Source organism: Podarcis cretensis, assembly GCF_951804945.1.
Source record: "Podarcis cretensis genome assembly, chromosome: 8".
NCBI lineage: Eukaryota > Metazoa > Chordata > Lepidosauria > Squamata > Lacertidae > Podarcis > Podarcis cretensis.
Window position 1 is genome coordinate 22,358,870 of NC_137177.1, and position 15,662 is coordinate 22,374,531.

General features: G+C 44.5%; 1 long non-coding RNA gene across 2 annotated transcripts in view; it reads left to right on the forward strand.

Moving 5' to 3' along the window:
* The window catches only part of LOC307221815, a 92,451-nt gene extending 78,195 nt beyond the window's left edge, over positions 1 to 14,256 (forward strand). For both annotated transcript variants that reach the window (XR_013841546.1, XR_013841547.1), the window contains exon 3: positions 13,983 to 14,256. This is a non-coding gene — a long non-coding RNA (uncharacterized lncRNA). The remainder of the gene's footprint in view (positions 1 to 13,982) is intronic.
* Positions 14,257 to 15,662: the final 1,406 nt, after the last annotated feature.

A 15,662-nucleotide genomic window follows, 5' to 3' on the forward strand; every position in this document is an offset into this window, starting at 1 on the left:
GAGTGGGGAGAGCACACATTTGCATGCGGAAGGTCCTAAATTCAGTCCCTGGGATCTCCAAGGATCCTTGCGGGGAAAGCTCCCTGTGTTGACAGACACTGTTAGTCAGTGTAGATAAAAGTGAGCTAGATGGACTAACGGACAGATTCAGTATAAAGCAGCTTCTTATGCATTTGCACAGGTCCTTCTCAGAGCTTTTGAGGACACAACCCATAATAATCTGGGTTGTCAGATCTCCAGGTTTGACCTGAAGTTTCCAGGTTTGCCTGGTCCTCTACAGGTGGCAGGCAGAGGGTTTAAATCTCCAGGTGGGTGAGAGTGTCAGTTGTCCATCATCATCATCATCATCATCATTATCATCATCATCATCATCTGTGCATGTAGCTTGCAAGCTTCAGCTCAGCAAGAGCTGGCTGCAAAATATAGCATAGAATGTGTGGGGGGTGGGGTGGGGGGGTGGGGGTGGACAGCCTTCTCCACCACCCTCTACCAATTAACCTCAATCTCCAGGGTCTGCCGGTGTGACAATGCCAGGGCTCTGAAATCTCAGGGTCTGAGATGCTTCTGACCTCAGGAACAACAATAGTAATAGTAAGAGCAACAACAATGCCCCAAAATAAGGCACCAAAAAGAAAAAGAGTTACACTTAAAACAACAATAGCACATAAAATACAAACCCACAAAAACAAAATAAAGCACCGAGAAAGAAAGAGGAATATATAATTTGAATATTTTTGTATTTAACGAATGATTTTCTAGCCCTTTTCTGGGCAAATTGTTTGCTTAGATTTACAGCTTTAAGCTGAGAGAGTGTGTCGCACTTTGATCCGACGCATATGAAAACAAGGTGTGAAACTTATCATATGTCAAAAAATGAACAAGTGTCTAAATCTGAGGTTCCTGTTGAGCTTGGGTTCCAGGCCAATTAACCCTCATGCACCCACCACCTCTAAAAAAATGGCCTTACATGTTACTTGATGGAGATAAGTGGTGTGCATGCTTGAATGCGGTGCATGACAAACCCATAATTTGTTGATTTATTACATTCATATTCCACTTTTCCCTCCAAGGAGCTCACAGTGGTGTATATGATTCTCCCCTCCCTATTTTATCCTCACAACAGTCCCATGATATAGGTTAGGCTGAGAGATAATGACTGGCCAAAGGTCACCCAGTGAGCTTCATGGCTGTGTGGGGATTCGAAACTCTGGTCTCCCAGGTCATAGTCCAACATTTAACCATTACACCACACTGACTCTCATAGGTAAATTTGATTTGTAGTCTGTTCTGACTGATGCCCATTCACATAGAATGTGTTTGGACAAAAGTTATTGGCTCCATGAATAATCTCATCTTCCAAAAGTGTTTTATGTGTCCTAAAAGGCTTAGACCACTCAGGAAGTAAGACAAGAACTTTATTGACCTTCTCCTACAAGAACACAACAGACACAGGAAATGCTAGACTCCACCCAGATGCAATTAAGGTCAATGCCACCTAGTGACGAAACCTATATAATTGCACTATATAATTTAGATGATATACTTTCTCCATGCCATGTGAAAGTAAATCAACCCAGACGAATGAAGCTATGGCTCCCTTCAACTGGTTCTTCCCTAAAATATTCTCTTGACTGCCTCTAGTGATACACAAGGAGAGACCCTTTACATCTTGCCAGCCCAAATACTGTGTGTATATATTGAGTCTATTGCAATTGTACGATTAAATCATTTCTTGATGAGCAATTGGGTAGAATGCTTCCTGCATACTTGCCCTTATTTCTCCATGGTTGCCAAAGATTCTTCTTTCTCTTCTTTTTTAAACAAAAGCTGAACTTTTGGGGAGGGCCCTGGAATGCGCACGAGGGGAGCAAGCCTTCACAGCCCATCCTCAAATACTGATCCTTCTTGAAACCCCTGAGATTCCTAGGTTGTTCCAAACCCACACACTCATAGGAATTCTAGCCTGGGATTTATTAACGGCACAGTAATGCCCATTAGAAGGACGTGGCTGGCGCTGTGGGTTAAACCACAGAGCCTAGGACTTGCCGATCAGAAGGTTGGCGGTTCAAATCCCCATAATGGGGTGAGCTCCCGTTGCTCGGTCCCTGCTCCTGCCAACTTAGCAGTTCAAAAGCATGTCAAAGTGCAAGTAGATAAATAGGTACCGCTCCGGCGGGAAAGTAAACGGCGTTTCCATGCGCTGCTCTGGTTCGCCTGAAGTGGCTTAGTCATGCTGGCCACATGACCCGGAAGCTGTCTGTGGGCAAACGCCGGCTCCCTTGGCCAATAAAGTGAGATGAGCACCGCAACCCCAGAATCGGTCATGACTGGACCTAATGGTCAGGGGTCCCTTTACCTTTTAATGCCCATTAATGCAGGTCCCATTCACTTCACTGGGGCTTGCGAACTTAGGCAGCTGCCTGTCGCCGACTCAGACTACTGTTCCATCTTGCTCAGTACTGTATACAGTGATTGGCAGTGGCTTGCCAGGATTTCAGATGACTTATTCCCAGTCCTACCTGGAGAAGCTGGGGATTAAACTTGGGTGGACCTTGTGCACGCAAATACTCTACCACTGAGCCACAGCCCTTCCCCGAGTGTTGCAGCCGCAACCTACTTATTTCATTATGCATTTTATATTCTCATTTTGTATTTTTCTGTTGTGAACTGCCCTGGGATCTTCGAATGAAGGACAGTGTATTTGATAATAATAATAATAATAATAATAATAATAATAATAATAATAATTTGATGCAAATAAAAAATGCAGGAGCAGGGGCGTGTAACCGAAAGGATCCATAGGATAGGATTCTCGGGTTAATTCCCTGATCACCTGATTAAGATGTGCAACATGCATGTGGGGCCTTTGCCTTCAGTTGTGAAAGCTTTGGAAAGAGCAGCTCAGAAGTTTGCACAACCTTGCTGAATGGTGGGCGGCCGTGCGTGCTTGCGCAGAAGGGTGATGCATGCAGCTAGATAAGGAATTCAACCCCAAAACAATTGCACAACTCCGCATTGCTCAAACCGAAGCTTTGTTTTTAGCCTGGTGTTTCCTATTCATCATCAACGTGATTAATTTCTCTCTCTATTCCTTGTCCCCCCAACCCAGTAAAAAAAAACCCCCCACACTGAACCCATCAGTCACCTCGTTGACGTGCCTCATGATGAAATTTTGTCTAGCAGAATTTCCACGTTCAAAACAGAGGCCACAATCCTAAATGCAGTAGCAAGGCCACGTACCCTACTTTACAGAGAACAGCCCTCTGTTTCAAAGAGCTGTCAGAGGAGAGTCCTATTTGAGTACCGTCCAAGTCTGATTCAAAGATAAGGAATCATAAAAAAGTACGTGAAGGAGCCCTGAGTTTGCTCAGCAACTCCTGGTCACTTCCAGATTACCCGTTTATTGAGAATTCATCCAGATTTGTTTGCAGGGAGATTAGACAATGTTGCATCAAGGAAGTGTTATCCCCCACTTTCTAGTGTGTCATCCTATCACTTTGTATGTGTTACTTCCATCAATTTATTAATTTTTATGCACCCCCCCCTAATATATACATTGGTTGCTGCACTGCCCAGCAAAATTGGGATAAGTGTGAATTCTGAAGGATATTTGTGAATGGTTCGCACAGTGCTTTTGTTCTGGAAATTGTGAATTTGATAGATTCAGCTTCAAATGAAATCTGGATCCAATTTCTATTCCATCCCTAGTGATAACCAGTAGCTGTTGCTGCTGTAATAGTTTTTGCGCTGTACAAATTGTTGTATGTTGCTGCTGTTATTAATCATTTTCATTATTAAGTCATGGACGCTACCAAAAAGCCAGCACTGAAACAACAACAGAGATGTACCATCAGTGCTTAGAGGTTTACAAGGTAATGCCTAGCAATCGTTTCTGTATTCATTATTTGTTTCTCTTCCTATGCTGAGCATCACCTCTGTACCGTTCAGGTCTGCGGTGCACAGATAGGCAGCTACTCTTCAAGATTGATGGCCACAGCTATTCATAATTTAGCCTTTCTTCCACAGCTGAAGAGAGGGGTCAGAAAGGTGTCGATAGTCCTCCTTTTCATTTGTGCAGGTTATGAAGTCATGCCATATAGTGTGGGAATCTCAATTGCCTGCCACTCCCTTGACTGGGCGAATCTTGGATGTCAATTCCCCTTGCAATTGCTCCTTGCCACAATTCCTGATCCCAGCCAGCCAGGGTTAAGCAGTTGGAAGCATTCCAATTATGCTAAGGATAATGCTAATAATAATAAGATGTCAATATGTCCTATATTACAGAAGCCAGTCCACTATATGAAGAGGGCTGTCAGAGGGCAAAAAACCCCCAACAAACCCCTGGGATAAGCCTAGAGCTCTTGGAACATCTCATTACTTGGAGAAGTGGACAAATTGACCATGTGCCCTACATTAACGGAGGCTAGTTCTTTATTTGAATGGCTAGCAGATACATCACCTTGCCAACAAAGCTATGGTTTTCCCAGTAGTGATGTATGGAAGTGAGAGCTGGACCATAAAGAAGGCTGATCGCTGAAGAATCAATGCTTGTGAATTATGGTGCTGGAGGAGACTCTTGAGAGTCCCATGGACTGCAAGAAGATCAAACCTGTCCATTCTTAAGGAAATCAGCCCTGAGTGCTCACTGGAAGGACAGATCCTGAAGCTGAGGCTCCAGTACTTTGGCCACCTCATGAGAAGAGAAGACTCCCTGGAAAAGACCATGATGTTGGGAAAGATGGAGGGCACAAGGAGAAGGGGACGACCGAGGATGAGATGGTTGGACAGTGCTGTCGAAGCTACCAGTCGACTAAACGACTAAACAACAACATCTGGTTTAAAGATCATCATAGGAATGGAGAGGAAGGGGGCCTTGAAGTTAGCACATCTTCCCCATTCCCCATTCCACCGTCTTCCCCATTCAGGTGTGATGCACTGTATTTCTGTTTAGATTTTAGTCATTAATTCCAAGGTTTGCAGATTTTCGGCCAATCCGTGTCCTCATTTGCCCTCATTTTTTTGTGATGCATTTCCCCTTTTGGGCAAGGTGGAAGTCACCACCTTGTCCAAAAATGTAAGTAATAATAATCAACAGGATCTCCATTGGGTGCCTGTGCACAAAAAATCCTTTGTCCAACACACACATTCCGACTCTCCTAAGAACTGGCATTTTGCTGGTGTAGATATGATGCAGAGGATTAAACAGGCACAATCTCCCCTCTTCTTGGTAAACCACCCCATCCCTTTTCCTGCCTTCCCTCCCCACCCCCCAAAAAAGAAATATGTGTTTGGGCAACGAGAATAGTCTGAAATCCCTGGTTTAAAATTCTACCTTAGAACCAAGTGAATAATTCCCAATGAATAATGTAATCATTCACAATGAATCTGACGTGTTTCTTTTGCTGTTTGAGAGCCTTCAACAACAGATGCCAATTTCACATTAACGTGGTTTTTTTTTGAGGGGGCTGTTCTTTCCTGCACTTGTATAGAGTGCTGTTCACTATACTATGTGTTTATGGGCTGCTTGTCATTCAAGTTGGGTTCCTGGGCATGATTGGCTAGTGTGACATGCCTGTTGTCGCCGTTGGATGATTGGACGGGCAGGTGAGCGCTTCTGTTACAAATACCTGCGCGTGTGCACTTAAAATTCCGTTTCCATGGCTACTCATTCATGCCGCTTTGAAATTCACTTTCCATCAACGCCAGTGCCAATAAAACTCAATCACTTCAGTGTTTGTAGAAAGCAGGCAGAAAAAGGGACAGGAGGGTACATTTGCAAGCTCTGATACGTTTGTGACTTCTGAGTTTTGCTTGGCAAAATCCGGCGTGGTTCCCATTTGCGGGCTTTCTGCCCACTTCTCTTATGAACAGTACTGGCAGGTTTATTTTCCCCAGAGCTATTAGCCTGCCTGTACAGGGACGCAACGGCGCTGTGGGTTAAACCACAGAGCCTAGGGCTTGCTGATCAGAAGGTTGGCGGTTCGAATCCCCGCGACGGGGTGAGCTCCTGTTGCTTGGTACCTACTGATAGGTACGGTTCGCCAGAAGCGGCTTAGTCATGCTGGCCACATGACCCGGAAGCTGTACGCCGGCTCCCTCGGCCAATAAAGTGAGATGAGCGCCGCAACCCCAGAGTCGGCCACGACTGGACCTAATGGTCAGGGGTCCCTTTACCTTTACTTTACAGCTGGAGTTGATAGGTTGCAGGGCTTACAGAAGAATCACCTCCTTCCTTTTTGTTACATGCATTCCAAGGTCCACCAACTGGAGCAAGATGCAAAATTTTGTCAGTGAAGCAAAATGGCCGCTTGTGGGTGGAGTCAATTATTAATTAATTAAATTTATATCCCACCCTTCCTCCCAAAGGAGCCCAGCAAACAAACAAACAAAAAGACAAAACAATTAAAAAATACTTTAAAAATAATTCCAGTACGGATGCAGACTGGGGAAAATCTCTAGGCTTGTTGAAAGAGGAAGGTCTTCAGTAAGTGCCAAAAAGGCAACAGAGAGAGTGGAGAATAAATAATAAAATTATTATTATTAATAATTATATTCAAGAGGAGGGAATTCCAAAGAGAAGTACCACAACACTAGAGGCCCAAGTCCACTATTGTGCAGAATGGAATTATTATTATAGAAACTATTACTATTATTATTTAGATTTATATATTGTGCTTCATCAAAAGATCTCAGGGCAGTTCAGCTGATAGTGTCTGCATGAGGTTCTCACCTGTCATCAATTGGGTATATAAGAGGTAAGACAATTTTAAAAAAGATATTCTGGTCCCAAGCTGTTTAAGAGTTTCCACGCCAGACCAGCACCTTGAATGTAGCCTGGTAGCTAATTGGAAGCCAGTGCCATTCTTTCAGCAGTGGGACAACATATCGGCGCTATCCTGCCCCAATGAGCCGTTGAGCTGTCACATTTTGCACCAGCGGCAGCTTCTGGACCAACCACATAGAGTGCATTGCAGCCATCCAGCTTGGGGGTTACTAATGCATGGATGACAGTGGTCAGCCTATCCTGGTCCAGAAATGGCTGTAGCTGTGTTACCAGCTGAAGCTGGTAGGACCTCTACTGACAAAGATGGATCCAGGTGGACCTCCAGACTACAAACCTGCTCTTTCAGGGGGAGAATGAGCCCAAGGCAGACAGTTGTCCAATTGTCTAAAATAGGACACACCGCCACTCTACTGGCCAGAGGAACAATGGCTGCTCGGTCAGTTTCAGCTCCTTTGTCCAAGCAAGACCAGCAACAAGAGAAGATCAGCATTGTCAGACTAGACCTTCCCCTTCTACTCTCCCCTCCCCTCCTATTTTGTATCTTGTCTTTTGACATAGTAAGTCATAGGGCCTGAGGGCCTACGTCTCATTTTTTGACTGACGTGAGATGCACTGGGAACGTCTGAAAAAGTGGATTTTTAATCTATCTATCTCTTATCTATCTATGCAGTTACAACAGTGTGCGGGAAGTGCAACAGCAGGGATCATTCAGTTTGCAACTGAAGGGTTAATTTCATTAACATCCGCTGGACAAAAGGGGGGTGGGTGGAGGTGCTGCTTAGCAACCAAGCAGAGTGACCTGCAGTTTGCTGAGGTAGCAGATGCCTTGATAAGCTGCGTAGTTCTGAGGGAGTTTTTCTTCTGTATGTTTGGTTGTAATATGATGAGAACAAGGATTGACAAGAAAGACAAAATGTTGCTGTTCATTCCTCCTCTGACTATACCGTTTTCCTTCAGTTTTGTTCAGTAGAGTGTTGTCAAGACTTTTCTCTCTGGACTTTGTGTATTTAAGGGACTTTGCTAAACATGTCACAAATACCTTCGTTTTTATTCAACCCCACCCTGTTTTTCTATTGTCTCTTTCTCTCTTCCACCTGACTAGGGTTACTGGGCATTCTCAGTCCTCATCGGACTGGGCTTTTTTGCCGAATTGGGTTGCATTTTTAATTTTTTGGGGTACATCTGCAAATTTCAGGGGTATGGTTTTCAGTACTGTAGCTTGGTATTGTTGGCACCCAAATACTTGGTGTTTGCTTTTAGGAGGAGCTAGGCTGGCACTGAGAAAGGAAGCTGGTTCTTTTTTTTCCCATTTCTTTGCATTTGCATGATTAAAAGAAAGGTGTGTGTGTGTGTGTGTGTGTGTGTGTGTAGTCCTTTTGTCCTTAGTGGAGCAGGGAAAGTAGCAAAAAAGGATTAGTAAGAGTGGGAGACCGTAACTTATTTAGAGGCGCAGCAAACAGGAATAACAAAGTTGATTCTGTTTGGAAAGTGAGCAAACAAGCTGCCCTAGTCAGAAAGCGAAGCCAGCTGGGCTTGAGGTCATGATCCAGGACTGTTCTCCTGCACAGAAACATGTAGCTACTGATAACAACACTTAACTGATTACAGTTACCTAAATATATCTCCTTATCGTGGAACTGGTTTAACAGTGCAAATATTTTTAAGCTGTTTTTAAAAATTGTTTGTAGGTATATTCAGTTTTGTTTTATTTTGTTTCCTTAATTCTGGGTCAAACAGGTGCCTAGCAGAATGCTTGTTTTGACAACAGACATAGAGAAGAAGAAAGTGCCACAGTAGATTATTTTTTAAAAAAAGATAAATGTCTGCCAACAAAATTAGTGTTATGCATAAGAAACAAAACAAAGGGGACACCCCACACATAGGGCTCCATCTGCACTACATATTTAAACCGGTATCATACCACTTTAAACAGTCATGGCTTCCCCCAAAGAATCCTGGGAGATGTAGTTTGTTAAGGGGGCTGAGAGCCATTAAGAGACCCCTATTGCCTCCCCAGAGTTACAATTCCTTGAGTGGTTTAGCAATCAGGTCTTCTACTTAGGAAACTCTGGGAACTGCAGCTCCACAAGGGGGGAGTGATCTGGAGACACTCAATGCAATTGTGGGCAGCACCTCTCCCTGTTCCTGGCACTAAAACAGCAACAATAAATTAAATAACTAACAATTTGCTGCTGTCCTTTCATGACACTCCAGACCAGCTGCCTGAGGTGATTTCTTCCCTGTGCCTAACAGTAGGGCCAGCATTGTCTGAATAACCTAATGCAGGGGTCAGCAAACTTTTTCAGCAGGGGGCTGGTCCACTGTCCCTCAGACCTTGTGGGGGCCGGACTATATTTTGAAGGGGAAAAAAGAACGAATTCCTATGCCCCACAAATAACCCAGAGATGCATTTTAACTAAAAGGACACATTCTACTCATGTAAAAACATGCTAATTCCCAGACTGTCCGTGGGCCGGATTGAGAAGGCGATTGGGCTGCATCCGGCCCCCAGGCCTTAGGTTGCCTACCCATGACCTAATGTGTTGTTTGGCCATCTCTGGGAGCTGTGGCCTAGTGGGCAGAGGCTGAGGGTTAGCACCAAGGAAGAGCAAGAAGTTTTTCTGGAAACCATGATTCTGGCACCACATGAATACCACATCCTTTCCGTCCCTGATCGGACTTGAAGGAGATTTGATTGTGAGGCTCCTTATATTGCAGTGCAACAACTAGAGCACAGCATTGCATTGTACTCACTGGAGCACAAGTGGGGAACCTGTGGCTAATGGTCAGGGATAGCAGAAGCTTTCTCTCTACCCCTTTTCAGCCTGAGGGCCAAATTCCTTCCTGGGCATCCTTCTGGGGGCCACATGCAAGTGGTAGGCGGGGCCAGAAGGAAAAGTGGGTGGGGCAAAGTCTGCTCACTTGCAGAGTAGGGCTGTAAAGTTGGATGGAGGTATCCTAAGGAACTCTGAAATACATATCAGCCACTTGCTACCCTGGGATCTGCCTGCTGAGGGGTAGATGCCTCACTCCACCTCGCGCAAAGGCTAAGCAACATCTCTGCCTGCATCTGGGGTTCTCTGCCCTGCCCTGGATGACTTGGAGGGGGCGGGAGAGGAGGGAGGTTGAGAAACAATAGCTGCAAAGTGCTCCCTTTGTCTGGCGCCGTCCCTGGCAGGCTGTGTGTGCTTCTTTTTGTCCTTCATTCCTTTGTCTGGAAGGGGAGGAAGGAGGAGGATGGCTGCCCTTTGAGCAGATGGCTGCTTGCCGCTCTTTGATGATTTTCTGTTTTTTTTGTGGGGGGAACTCCAGACATTCCTAGAAGGGCCTGTTATGGAGAGGGGTAGAATTGACAGTGTGTGTATGTATGTGCATCAATGGCTGTTCCTTCTCTTGTTCTTTTGTGTCAATACTGGGCTCCTGGCTGAGAGAAGGAGGGCTAGCTTTTCTTTCTTTCTTACTCTGCACATGTTCAGTTTCTAAATGAGCTGCACTGGGGCATTGCATAGACCAGGGGTAGGCAACCTAAGGCCCGTGGGCCCGATGCGTCCCAATCACCTTCTCAATCCGGCCCACGGATGGTCCGGGAATCAGTGTGTTTTTACATGAGTAGAACGTGTCATTTCCGTCAACATTTTTTTTTTAACGCTGAATTCTAATGTTTGAATTTGTTTGCTGGTTTTTCTTGCACTCTAATTTTTATTGAATTTTAATGCTTTGCCATTTTGGAAGCCGCCCAGAGGACACTGCCATTGGGTGGCATAGAGATGCTATTAATCAAAATCAAGAAATTATTATTAATAATAATAATAATAATAATAATAATAATAATAATAATAGTAAATGCATAGAGTTGCATCTTTGGATATCTGCACACAACTGCGTTTTGTCTTTGAAAGCGAGAGAACATGTGTTCATGAAATACAGCCCTGTTTTAATTCCAACATTACTGAGAACAGGCTACCCCACTGCAGCCCGGCTATATGACTGCAACTAGAGACCAATTATCCCTTCTCACCCAGGAAAGTCAAGAAGGCTTTGTTGTTGTTGTTGTTTGGTCATAAAGTGACTAATCTACTCCACCCTCTCTTTTTAAGTATTCAGTTGCCTATGCTAAGAGTCAGTAGGCCCTCCAAGAATGCCTGATTTCCGGGGGCAAGAATGCTGCTAATCTGATAGATAATAGGGTTCTTAGTAGGAGCAGAAAATAGCTGCAAGCTAGGAAACTTGGCTTCCTTTGTTTGCAAGGCTGGGCACTTCAGTGTATCTGATACCACACACTCACAGAGGGGTCACTGAATTGGTCTGGCAGTGGAGGTGACCGGGCAAGAGGAACACCTAATGATTGGGCTGGCCCTGTTCCTCTGTGAAGTACAGTATTTTTTGCTCTATAAGACTCACTTTTTCCCTCCTAAAAAGTACAGTGGTGCCTCGCAAGACGAAATTAATTCGTTCCGCGAGTTGCTTCGTCTTGCGATTTTTTCGTCTTGCGGAGCGCGGATTCCCTGGGTATTAACGGCTTTGAGAAAAAGGAAGGAAACCCGCAAGACGTTTTCGTCTTGCGAAGCAAGCCCATAGGGAAAATTGTCTTGCGAAGCAACTCAAGAAACGAAAAACCCTTTCATCTTGCGCGTTTTTCGTCTAGCGAGGCATTCGTCTTGCGAGGTACCACTGTAAGGGGAAATGTATGTGCGTCTTATGGCGCGAATGCAGGCTGCGCAGCTATCCCAGAAGCCAGAACAGCAAGAGGGATTTCTGCTTTCACTGAGCAGCGATCCCTCTTGCTGTTCTGGCTTCTGAGATTCAGAATATTTTTTTTCTTGTTTTCCTACTCCAAAAACTAGGTGCATCTTGTGGTCTGGTGCGTCTTATAGAGCGAAAAATATGGTATGTTACATGCCCATCTGATCCACTTATCTTAGCGGTGTTTTAACAATCAATCCTTCTTCACAGGGGATTCTGGCAATGGTAGCTCTACGAGGGGAATAGGGGTTGCCTAACAACTCCCAGCCCCCTTAACAAACAACAGCTTCCAGAATACTTTGGGGGCTTCTGAATTCATGACTGTTTGAAGTGGATGGTGCAAATGTGGTCCATCTAGCTCAGTATTTTCTTTTGACAGTGGCTCTCGAAGATTTCAGAGAGCAGCCTTTCACAGGCCCACCTGGAGATACTGCGGATTTCACCTGGGACCTTATGCATGTAAAACTAGGGTTGCCATATTTCAAAAAACAAAAACCCAGACACCCTGAAACTCCAAAAATCCCCACAATTTTCCAATTGACTTGCCTAAGATCCAGGACAAAGCGTCACCTTTTGGAAATTTCCCCTGGACATCAATTCTGCCTTTGAAATCCCAGCAATAACTGGGGAAGTCTGGGTATATGGTGGCCGTATGTAAAACTGCTCCTCTGCCACTGAGCTCCACTGTTTCATGTGCCTTCCAGCTACATCCCGGGTCAAGTTTAGCTGCAGGAGTCGATTTGCAGGCCTGGCGGGGCCTTGATCTTTGAGGTTGTTTGTGTCAATGATGTTGATAAGACTGCTATTGGCTTCTTGTTTCATGGGGCAAAATTTCCAGGAAACCGGTATCTGGGTTTCTGATGGACTATATCTCACCAGGGGAGATATAAATAGCTCTCTTCCTGGTTTGAGTGTTGTTTTGCAGTTTAAGATGTACCAGAAAAAGAGAGAGAGACGCAAATTGACTCACACAGCTGGGATTTTCACAGAAACATTTCTAGGTAGTGCAAAGGAACTTAAGACTGTACTGGCATGCATTCAAAACAGATCTACGAACAGAAAAACATAACAGAAACCTTGTGACCCAGGAGCCATCTGTCTCAGCATGACAAGGTGTCCTGTTTTGCAGGGGAAACTTCTCTGTTTGAGTGGCCGCCTGGTCCTATTCCAGCCCAGATATAACAAAGCATAAGCGAAGTCAGATCAAGACTGTTAAGGACTCCGGTGCAATTCTTAGAATTGCTCCCCTTCTCCTCCAGAAAGGACCAGAAAATAAATATTTTGGTATATTAAAGACTGATATATTTACAGTATTATGGCATAAGTTCTCTTGGTCTACAAAAATACTGTGGAGACTGTGGGGTTTCATAACTCTCAGCAAAGCACACACTCCCCCCCCCCCCGCAACCTTGATAAACAAAAAGAAACTACTCTGATAGCTAACATCATTTTTACATGTTTATAGAAATTTATAGAATAATTTTTGTTTTATTAAGAATAATTTAATTGTGTTAAATTTATTATTTGACTTTGCATTCCTGTACCCACTTACCTGGGAGCAAGCCCCCTTCATTGCAGACCCTTATGTCTGATGTACTGTCAGTTATACAGTGAAATCTTAATGACTGCCTGAACTTCAGCTCCTGCAACAAGGGAGACATGCCTAAGCTGCCTCTACAAATTTTCAGATTTTTCACTTGCCATTTTGGGTGGAGTGGGTGGAATCTCTAACATCTATTTGTCCTTGTTGTGTAGTGGCAGAAAATAGCTTGTAGGGAGTACCCAATCTCTGATAAGCCCATTACAGGAAAGATGCTAGAAAGATAGGAAGAGGAAAGTATAGACATTCCAAGGGCTAGAAAATCAGTGAGAAGCAAGAAGGCATTCAAGGGGAAGGAGAAAACAGAAGCTGTTTATGATCCCAGGGATTCCTAATGTCTGGTGCCCAAGCACCTTACTCATCAATCACAGCTCTGACTTCACTCATTAGCTAAAACCACTGAAAGACATGAGCAGCAAGGATGGCCTGTGTCACACTTAGAAGGTTGCCTGCACATTTTGCTTCATAATTTTCTGCACAGGATGGCTAGAGATCCCTATCTCCTTCCTCCACTCTCCTTTTAAAGTTAAAACTCACTAGTCTAGGCCCCTGCTAGTAGGGTTCCTAGTGCAGTTGCTCCAGTTGCACCATTATAATCTAGCTATGACCCTAAGAAGGAAGGACAGGGACTCTGAAGTTGCCACCAATACTTTGTACCTGGTAGGAAGAAAGACTAATTTGGGACTTTCCCTAATACTAGGCAGTTGTATCAATCTGCCCACCTCGATTTGTCATCAGAACCTAACCAACAAGTTCCACGTGCAGCAGATACTTTTCTGAAAGCAAGGGAGGGTTGTATCCATTGCATAATACACCGTGCTCCACAACCGTCACATTTCTTCTTTTCTCAACCAGGATTACGTAAGCATGGCAAGGGATTTCGTGGCTGCTGTCGAAAGAAATCTTCTAAAGGATGCTTCCAGGTGTTGGCTTTCTCCGGTGACTGGAATGCTCGTGTGACTAACCAGCAATGCTCGCATGTCGACGTGCTGGACACCCACAAGGAAGATGCCATTGGTGCCATTTCCGGTGGTGACAGCTGTCTGCAAGCACAATCACCAGAGGAGTGGCAAGCCAGCTATGGTAGCTTCGTCCCTCCCAGCCCCATTCCATGGGGTACCTGCTGGGTTTGTTGGGGTGACTGCCGAGTGCAAATATTTTAAACAAACAAATAAAACAACCACAGAAGTTCCCTGACAGAGTTGTGCAAGCAGTGGCAGACCTACCTTTTGGGGCCCCTGAAGCTTGAACTGTGATGCAGGGCCCTTCACAACTAGCAATGAGGTCTTCAATAGGGTTGTTCCACAACAACTCACCACATTTTTTTTAAAAAAATCAACCACTACACCTCAGATTTTGATTAAATTTGCTGTACTGAGTTATCTCACATGTCAAAGTCACTGGTCTGAATAAAAAAATCCTATGCCTTATAGTTTTCAAGTTATGAGTGAAGGATGAGAATTAGGGAATTGCTGTATACACACATGACTTCTAGGGCTCCTCCAGGATTAGGAGCCCTGCAGCTTAAGCTTCCTTAGTTTCATAGTAGATCTGGCCCTGCATGCAAGTAAACATAAGAAGGGTGTACAAGTAGCTAACTTTAATGGGAACTTAAATCCCAAGGTGCTCCCAGGTGACCTGTTTACTGAGCATTCATCCTGATTTCTTTGCGGGGAGATCAGATGATGTTGGCATTCGTTCTGGTTTGTCTGCAGGGAGGTTAGATGATGTTGCATCATGCAAATGTTATCCCATACTTGCCAGTGCACTTTCATGCCACTTATTGCAAAAAGCTGTTTTTTTGCAGAAGTGGGCTTCTTGTGCAAGAGCTCCCAATACAGTATAATTGCACACCCTGAATTTACCTGTATGTGATTGTATCCTACCTGCAAATAGCAATGGCCTGAAGTACTCCTAAGGAAATCTCCAGGATTTTGAAATAGTTTTTGTTCCCCCCATGGCGTTTGCCTCCTAGGTGGGTCATAAGGAAAGGGTTAAAATGAATGTGATGTGATTGGCCAGTGGAAACTGATAGGAGGAGTTAGAATTAGAGTGGGAGCTGTGTGGAAGTCATTTGAGCGTTGGGAGTTGGAGAAGGAAGAGGGAGGAATAGTCTGTGGGTTGGTCGAGTTGTGTTGTGAGAGAGTGAGAGGAATTGTTAGGTGGAGTCAGATAGTTGCGATAATCAGTTTGAAGTTGTTAGAAACGAATAGGACAGTTAAGGAAATAAGATTAAGAAACTGACAAGAAAAATTAACTGAAACCATAAGCTTGTTCATGCCTATAAATCAACTTGATTATTTGTTAATGTTAACAACTGACTGGACTCCGTGTGTACCCGTGAGAAACGGGTTGGTGGCAGCGAAGAAAGCAATCACAGTGGTGGCACAGGGTCAATAAACTGTCAAATGTCCGGGGAACCTGTGTGATCGCCACCCCCCTCCCAATTTGAACAACCCTCCCCACTAATTTCAGTTCCTGGGGAAAACACTGATGGCTACATAGCTGTAGCGCAGGAATAGAGGGCATTTTCCA